Source organism: Phocoena sinus, chromosome 8, assembly GCF_008692025.1.
Source record: "Phocoena sinus isolate mPhoSin1 chromosome 8, mPhoSin1.pri, whole genome shotgun sequence".
Classification (NCBI taxonomy): Eukaryota; Metazoa; Chordata; class Mammalia; order Artiodactyla; family Phocoenidae; genus Phocoena; species Phocoena sinus.
This window is the reverse complement of record NC_045770.1, coordinates 98,705,002-98,715,278: the sequence shown is the minus strand read 5'-3', so window position 1 is coordinate 98,715,278 and position 10,277 is coordinate 98,705,002.

Below are 10,277 nucleotides of genomic sequence, written 5' to 3'. Positions count from 1 at the left end.
CTTTCTGCATCTATTTATTTATATTATGTCAGTAATAATGGCCCCACTCTTATTCTTGATTTTAGTAATATGAGTCTTCTCTCCTTTTTTCTTGGTCAGTCTAGCTAAAAGGTTTGTCAACTTTGTTGATCTTTCCAAGGAACCAACTTTTGGTTTGTTTATTTTTCTCTGTAGTTTTTCTATTCTGAGTTTAATTTCCACTCTAATCTTTATTGTTTCCTTTTTTTGCTTGCTTTAGTTTTGGTTTGCTCTTCTTTTTCCTCAAATATCTTAAGGTGGAAGGTTAAGTTATTGATTTGAGATCATTCCTCTTTTATAATACAGGTGCTGATAGCTATAAGTTTCCCTCAAATTACTGTTTTAGCTGTATCCCATAAATTTTGTTATATTGTGTCTTCAATTTTTCTCTTTTCTCTTGTGATTTCTTCTTTGACTCATTGATTATTCAGTTGTTAATTCCACCTATCTGTTAATTTCCAAAATTTCTTTCAGTTATTGATTTCTAATTTAATTTCACTGCGGTTGAAGAACACTGAATAATTTCAATCCTTTCAAATCTATTGAATAAACAGCTTTCCATATATTTATTAATTCTATAACCTTTCTAATGGTTAATTTGCTCAAGTCTTCTGACCATATATTGTATGAACTTTTTGTATAAGAAACACATTAACCATTTGTCATCTTTGCTGTATTTTTCACATTTTGCGTGTATCTCATTTAATCTTGGTTACTTATGTAGAGAACTTTTAAATGTCTGTGTAGTCGAATATGTCTTTTCCTTTTTTAATTTATTCTATCACTTAAAAGTTTGTAAGTTAAAAAAAAATAAGACAGGCCACAGACTGAAAGAAAATATTTGCAAGACACTTACCTGAAGAAAGATTATTATCCAAACTATATGAAGAAACCTTAAACCTCAACAATAAGAAAACAACCCAATTTAACAATGGGCAAAAGATCTGATCAGACACCTTACAAAGAAGTTATACAAGTGGCAGATAAGGATATGAAAAGATAAGCATTTAAGGAATTACAACTTAAAATAACAATGAGATACCACTACACAGCTGTTAGAATGAGTAAAATCCAAAAGACTGATAACACCAAATGGTGGTGAGGATGTGGAACAAAAGGAGCTCTCTCACTCATTGTGATGGTAATGCAAAATGGTACAGAGACTTTGGAAGGCAGTTTGGCAGTTTTTTACAGAACTAAACATACTCTTACCATACGTTTCAATAAACACACTCTTTGGTATTTACTCAAATGACCTGAAAACTTACGTCCACACAAAACTTGTATGAACGTTTATAGCAGCTTTATTCAGAACTGTTAAAACTTGAAAGCAACTAGAACAAATAATTCTAAAATTTGTATGGAAACATAAAAGACCCCGAATAGCCAAAGCAATCTTGAGAAAGAAGAACAAACCTGGAGGTATCATGTGTTCTGATTTCAACTGTACAACAAAGCTATAGTAATCTAAACAGTATGGTACTGGCACAAAAGCAGACACATAGATCAATGGATCAGAATAGAGAGCGCAGAAATAAACCATATAGAAAAGTAAACTAAAAATAGATTAAAGAGACTTAAATGTAAGACCTGAAATCATAAAACTCCTAGAAGAATACATAGTCAGTACACTCTTTGACAATGGTCTTAGCAATTTGGGGTGGGGGGGTGGGGGTTGGTTCTGTCTCCTCAGGAGGGGAAACAAAAGTGAAAATAAATAAATGGAACTACATAAAACTAAAAAGTTTTTCACAGCAAAGAAAACTATCAAAACAAAAAGGCAGCCTACTGAATGGGAGAAGATATTTGCAAATTATATATCCAATAAGAGGTTAATATCCAAAATATACAAAGAACTCATAAAACTCAATATTAGGGAATTCCCTGGCAGTCCAGTGGTTAGGACTCTGTGCTTTCACTTCTGAGGGCCTGGGTTTGATCCCTGGTCAGGGAACTAAGATCCCACAAGCTGCAAGGCATGGCCAGAAAAACAAAAAATCGGAAAAAAATCCTCAACATCAAAAAAAACCTGATTTTAAAATGGGCAGGGGTTCTGAATAGAAATTTCTCCAAAGAAGACATACAGATGGCCAAAGACACATGAAAAGATGCTCAACATCACTAATCATCAGGGGAATGAAAATCAAAACTACACGAGATACCACCTCACACTTGTCAGAATGGCTGTCATCAAAAGGACAACAACTAGCAAGTGTTGGTGAGCACGTAGAGAAGAGGGAACCCTCATGCACTGTTGGTGGGATTATAAATTGGTACAGCCAGTAAGGAAAACAGTTTGAAGATTCCTCAAAAAATTAAAAAGAGAGCCGCCATTTGATCCAGCAATTTCACTTCTGGATATTTACCCAAGAAAAGCAAAAACTAATTTGAAAAGATATACACACACCAATATTCATTGCAGCATTATTTACAGTAGCCAAGATACGGAAGCAACTTAAGTGTCCATGGATAGATGAATGGAAAAAGAAGATGTGAAATATTACTCAGCCACCAAAAAAAAAAAAAATCTTGCCATTTTCAACAACATGGATGGATCTAGAGGGCATTATGCTAAGTGAAATAAGTCAGAGAAAGAAAAATACTGCATGATGTCACTTGTATGTGGAATCTAAAAAACAAAACAAACAAAAGAAAATAAAAACAGACTCACAGATACAAAGAACAAATGAGTAGTTGCCAGAGGGGAAGGGAATGGGGTGGGGCAAAAAAATAGGTGAAGGGGACTAAGAGGTATGAACCTCCAGTTGTATAATAAATGAGCCACAGGGTTGTAATATACAGCATAAGGCATATGGGTAATAATATTTTACTAACTTTGTACGGGAACACATGGCTACTAGACTTACCACACTGACCATTTCATAATGTATGCAAATGTCACATCACTATGTAGTACACTGGAAACTAACATAATATTGTATGTCAACCATATTTCAATATTTTTTAAAGGCTTATAATCTATCTGTACTTTTTAAATGTGTAAAATTATTAGAGACTAATGTGAAAGTACAGTTGACGCTTAAACAACATGGGTTTGAACTGAGCCAGTCCACTTTTTTTTTTTTTCACTTCTTAATCTATATTTTACTTATTTACTTTTTGGCTGCACCGTGAGGCTTGTGGGATTTTAGATCTGTGACCAGGGATCTAACTCAGGCCGAAGACAGTGAGAACAACAAGTCCTAACCACTGGACTGCCAGAGAATTCCCAGCCAGTCCACTTCTAAGCAATTTTTCTCCAATAAATACAAAGCACAAGTGAGATTTGTTCAACATGGCAGAGTAGAAGGACATGCTCTCACACCCTCTTACGAGAGCACCAGAATCACAACTAACTGCTCAACAATCATCAACAGGAAGACACTGGACCTCACCAAAAAAGATACCCCACATCCAAAGACAAAGGAGAAGCCACAATGAGACAGTAGGAGGGGTGCAATCACAACAAAATCAAATCCCATCACTGCTGGGTGGGTGACTCACAAACTGGAGAACACTTATACCACAGAAGTCCACCCACTGGAGTGAAGGTTCTGAGCCCCATGTCAGGCTTCCCAACCTGGGGGTCTGGCAACAGGAGGAGGAATTCTTAGAGAATCAGAATTTGAAGGCTAGTGGGATTTGATTGCAGGACTTCTACAGGACTGGGGGGAACAGAGACTCAAATCTTGGAGGGCACACACAAAGTAGTGTGTGCATTGGGACCCAGGGGAAGGAGCAGTGACCCTATAGGAGGCTGAACCAGACCTACCTGCCAGTGTTGGAGGGTCTCCTGCAGAGGCGGAGGGTGGCTGTGTCTCACCGTGAGGACAAGGACACTGACAGCAGAAGTTCTGGGAAGTACTCCTTGGCGTGAGCCCTCCCAGAGTCTGCCATTAGCTCCACCAAAGAGCCTGGGTAGGCTCCAGTGTTGGGTTGCCTCGGGCCACACAACCAACAGGGAGGGAACCCAGCCCCACCCATCAGCAGAGAAGCAGATTAAACTTTTACTGAGCTCTGCTACCCACCACCAGTCCCTCCCATCAGGAAACTAGCACAAGCCTCTTAGATAGCCTCATCCACCAGAGGGCAGACAGCAGAAGCAAGAAGAACTACAGTCCTGCAGTCTGTGGAAAAAAAAACACATTCACAGAAAGATAGACAAGATGAAAAGGCAGAGGGCTATGTACCAGATGAAGGAACAAGATAAAACCCCAGAAAAACAATTAAATGAAGTGGAGATAGGCAACCTTCCAGAAAAAGAATTCAGAATAATTATAGTGAAGATGATCCAGGACCTCGGAAAAAGAGTGGAGGCAAAGATCGAGAAGATGCAAGAAATGTTTAACAAAGATGTAGAAGAATTAAACAACAAACAAACAGAGATGAACAATACAATAACTGAAATGAAAACTACATTAGAAGGAATCAATAGCAGAATAACTGAGGCAGAAGAATGGATAAGTGACCTGGAAGATAGAATGGTGGAATTCACTGCTGTGGAACAGAATAAAGAAAAAAGAATGAAAAGAAATGAAGACAGCCTAAGAGACCTCTGCGACAAGATTAAATGCACTAACATTCACATTATAGGGGTCCCAGAAGAAGAGAGAGAGAAAGGACCCAAGAAAATATTTGAAGAGATTATTGTCAAAAACTTCCCTAACATGGGAAAGGAATAGCCACCCAAGTCCAGGAAGTGCAGAGAGTCCCATACAGGATAAACCCAAGGAGAAAAATGCCAAGACACTTAATAATCAAATTGGCAAAAATTAAAGACAAAGAAAAATTATTGAAAGCAGCAAGGGAAAAATGACAAATAACACACAAGGGAACTCTCATAAGGTTAACAGCTGATTTCTCAGCAGAAACTCTACAAGTCAGAAGGGAGTGGCATGACATATTTCAAGTGATGAAAGGGAAGAACCTACAATCAAGATTACTCTACCCGGCAAGGAGCTCATTCAGATTCGATGGAGAACTCAAAAGCTTTACAGACAAGCAAAAGCTAAGAGAATTCAGCACCACCAAACCAGCTCTACAACAAATGCTAAAGGAACTTCTCTAAGTGGGAAACACAAGAGAAGAAAAGGACCTACAAAAACAAACACAAAACAATTAAGAAAATGGTCATAGGAACATACATATCGACAATTACCTTAAACATGAATGGATTAAATGCTCCAAGCAAAAGACAAAGGCTTGCTGAATGGATACAAAAACAAGACCCATCTATATGCTGTCTACAAGAGACCCACTTCCAACCTAGGGAAACATACAGACTGAAAGTGAGGGGATGGAAAAAGATATACTATGCAAATGGAAATCAAAAGAAAGCTGGAGTAGCAATACTCATATCAGATAAAATAGACTTTAAAATAAAGAATGTTACAGAGACAAGGAAGGACACTACATAATGATCAAGGGATCAATCCAAGAAGAAGGTATAACAATTATAAATATATATTCACCCAACATAGGAGCATCTCAATACATAAGGCACCTGCTAACAGCTATAAAAGAGGAAGTCGACAGTAACACAGTAATAGTGGGGGACTTTAACACCTCACTTGCATCAATGGACAGATCATCCAGACAGAAAATTAATAAGGAAACACAAGCTTTAAATGACACAATAGACCAGATAGATTTAATTGATATTTCTAGGACAGTACATCCAAAAACAGCAGATTACATTTTCTTCTCAAGTGCGCACATAACATTCTCCAGGATAGATCACATCTTCAGGCACAAATCAAGGCTCAGTAAATCTATGAAAATTGAGGGCTTCCCTGGTTGCGCAGTGGTTGTGAGTCTGCCTGCCAATGCAGGGGACACGGGTTCAATCCCTGGTCCAGGAGGATCCCACGTGCCACGGAGCAACAAAGCCCATGGGCCACAACAATTAGAGCCCATGCTCCTCAACAGGGGAAGCCACTGCAATGAGAAGCCTGCATACCGCAGTGAAGAGTGGCCCCCATTCTCTGCAACTAGAGAAAGACTGCAAGCAGCAGCGAAGACCCAATGCAGCCAAAATTAAATAAATAAATAATTTTAAAAATTTTTTAAAAAAAAGAAAATTGAAATCATATCACCAACTTTTCTGACCACAACACTGTGATATTAGAAATCAATTACAGGGGAAAAAAACATAAACAACACAAACAAATGGAGGCTAAACAATACGTTACTAAATAACCAAGAAATCAAAGAGGAAATCAGAAAATACCTAGAGACAAATGACAATGAAAACATGACGATCCAAAACCTATGGGATGCAGGAAAAAGATTACTTAAGAGGGAAGTTTATAGCAATACAAGCCTACCTCAAGAAACAAGAAAAATCTCAAATAAACAATCTAACCCTACACCTAAAGGAACTAGAGAAAGAAGAACAAAGAAAACCCAAAGTTAGCAGAAGGAAAGAAATCATAAAGATCAGAGCAGAAATACATGAAATAGAAACAAAGAAAACAATAGCAAACATCAATAAAACTAAAAGCTGGTTCTTTGAGAACATAAACAAAATTGATAAACGTTTAGCCAGACTCATCAAAAAAAAGAGCGAGAGGACTCAAATCAATAAAATTAGAAATGAAAAAGGAGAAGTTACAACAGACACTGCAGAAATACAAAGCATCCTAAGAGACTACTACAAGCAACTCTAGTCAATAAAATGGACAACCTGGAAGAAATGTACACATTCTTAGAAAGGTATAACCTTCCAAGACTGAACCAGGAAGAAATAGAAAGTATGAACAGACCAATCACAAGTAATGAAATTAAAACTGTGGTTAAAAATCTTCCAACAAACAGAAGTCCAGGACCAGATGGCTTCACAGGTGAATTCTATCAAACGTTTAGAGAAGAGCTAACACCCATCCTTCTCAAACTCTTCCAAAAACTTGCAGAGGAAGGAACATTCCCAAACTCACTCTATGAAGCCACCATCACCCTGATACCAAAACCAGACAAAGATGTCACAAAGAAAGAAAATTACAGACCAATATCACTGATGAACATAGATGCAAAAATCCTCAACAAAATACTAGCAAACAGAATCCAACAACACATTAAAAGGATCATACACCATGATCAAGTGGTATTTATCCCAGGGATGCAAGGATTCTTCAATATATGCAAATCAATCAATGTGATATACCATATTAACAAATTGAAGAATAAAAACCATATAATCATCTCAATAGATGCAGAAAAAGCTTTTGACAAAATTCAACACCCATTTATGATGAAAGCTCTCCAGAAAGTGGGCATAGACGGAACCTGCCTCAACATAATAAAGGCCATATACAACAAAGCCACAGCGAACATCATTCTCAATGGTGAAAACTTGAAAGCATTTCCTCTAAGATCAGGAACAAGACAAGGATGTCCACTCTCACCACTATTATTCAACATAGTTTTGGAAATCCTAGCCACAGCAATCAGAGAAGAAAAAGAAATAAAAGGAATACAAATTGGAAAAGAAGAAGTAAAACTGTCACTGTTTGCAGATGACATGATACTATACATAGAGAATCCTAAAGATGCCACCAGAAAACTACAAGAGCTAATCAATGAATCTGGTAAAGTTGCAGGATACAAAATTAATGCACAGAAATCTCCTGCATTCCTATACACTAATGATAAAAATCTGAAAGAGAAATTAAGGAAACACTCCCATTTACCACTGCAACAAAAAGAACAAAATATCTAGGAATAAACCTACCTAGGGAGACAAAAGACCTGTATGCAGAAAACTATAAGACACTGATGAAAGAAATTAAAGATGATACCAACAGATGGAGAGATATACCATGTTCTTGGATTGGAAGAATCAATACTGTGAAAATGACTATACTACCCAAAGCAATCTACAGATTCAGTACAATCCCTATGAAATTACCAATGGCATTTTTTACAGAACTAGAACAAAAAAATCTTAAAATTTGCATGGAGACACAAAAGACCCCAAACAGCCAAAGCAGTCTTGAGGGAAAAGAATGGAGCTGGAGGAATCAGACTCCCTGACTTCAGACTATACTACAAAGCTACAGTAATCAAGACAATATGGTACTGGCACAAAAACAGAAACATAGATCAATGGAACAAGATAGAAAGCCCAGAGATAAACCCACACACCTATGGTCAACTAATCTATGACAAAGGAGGCAAGGATATACAATGGAGAAAAGACAGTCTCTTCAGTAAGTGGTGCTGGGAAAACTGGACAGCTACATGTAAAAGAATGAAATTAGAACACTCCCTAACACCATACACAAAAATAAACTCAAAAGGGATTAGAGATTCAAATGTAAGACCAGACATTATAAAAGTCTTAGAGGAAAACATAGGAAGAACACTCTGACATAAATCACAGCAAGATCTTTTTTCATCCACCTCCTAGAGTAATAGAAATAAAAACAAAAATAAACAAATGGGACCTAATGAAACTTAAAAGCTTTTGCACAGCAAAGGAAACCATAAACAAGATGAAAAGACAATGCTCAGAATGGGAGAAAATATTTGCAAACGAATCAATGGACAAAGGATTAACCTCCAAAATATATAAACAGCTCATGCAGCTCAATATTAAAAAAAAACAAACAACCCAATCCAAAAATGGGCAGAAGACCTAAATAGACATTTCACCAAAGAAGACATACAGATGGCCAAGAAGCACATGAAAATCTGCTCAACATCACTAACTATTAGAGAAATGCAAATCAAAACTACAATGAGGTATCACCTCACACCAGTTAGAATGTGCATCATCAGAAAGTCTACAAACAACAAATGCTGGAGAGGGTGTGGAGAAAAGGGAACCCTCTTGCACTGTTGGTGCGAATGTAAATTAATACAGCCACTATGGAGAACATATGGAGGTTCCTTATAAAACTAAAAATAGGGCTTCCCTGGTGGTGCAGTGGTTGAGAGTCCGCCTGCTGATGCAGGGGACACGGGTTCGTGCCCCAGTCCAGGAAGATCCCACATGCCGTGGAGCGGCTGGGCCCGTGAGCCATGGCCGCTGAGCCTGCACATCCGGAGTCTGTGCTCTGCAACGGGAGAGGCCACAACAGTGAGAGGCCCGCTTACCACAAAAAATTTTAAAAATAAATAAATAAAAAATAAATTTAAAAAATGAAATCTTATTCAGTAATATTTTTAAAAGAGCTATCAAGCCATTAAAAGACATGAAGGAACCTTAAATGCATATTGCTAAGCGAAATAAGACAACCTGAAAAAGTTACATTAATGTATGATTCCAAGTATAAACATTCTGAAAGAGTCAAAACTATGGAGATAGTAAAAAAAAAAAAAAAAAACATCCTTGCCAGGGGTTAGGGAGGAGGAAGGGATTAATTAGAGGAAGACAGAAGATTTTTAAAGTAGTGAAACCATTCTGTATGATACTGTAATGGTGGAAACATTACACATTTGTCAAAACCCACAGAAAGAGAAACTCACACAAAGAGTGATCCCTAATGTAAAGTATGGATGTCAATTAATAACAATGTATCAACCAATGTTGGCTCATGAATACACCATATCAATAACAGGGGAACTGGTTCAGGGGTGGGTAGGGAGACACTAAGTAAGGGGATATATGGAACTCTGTACTTTCCACTCAATTTTTTTGTAACTGAACCAAAAAAAACATAACTTTTTTCAAAGAGTTTGCAAGCTCTTCTCCCTAAAATCTAATATTCACTTGTTTTTCTCCCCCTTTTAAATATAACTTTTAAAATCTAAATAAATGTATTATGTGGTATGGGAGGAAAAAATCTTCTTAGATTTTTTTCTTCCTAGTTGTTAACTCCATCATCCCAACACCATCTACTGACTTTTCTTCCCTCTTTGATTTGTGATGCTTTATCATAGTCCTATGTAAAGGACCTATTTCTGTGCTAACCCAGATAACATTTTGAATTACAAATGATCTACTCATCACCCAATAGGTTTATCTTTATTCTTAGCTTTCTGTGTCTCTTGTTTCTGCAGTGAACTTTAAAAACAACTCGATTTCCTTTCAGATCATAGACTATCAGAGTTGACAGGAACCTAAATATGACAATACCCAAATGACTCATTTTATAGATGAGGAAATTGGGGCCCAGAGAGTACATAGACTACCCCGTGGTCATGCAACTGGTTAAAGGAAGAAATAGGACTAGTACCCAAGTGTTTTTCACCTATGTCAGAAGATAATCTAAATCTAATCTTCCAATTTTTCAAATGGTTTGTTAGAAAATCTCAGA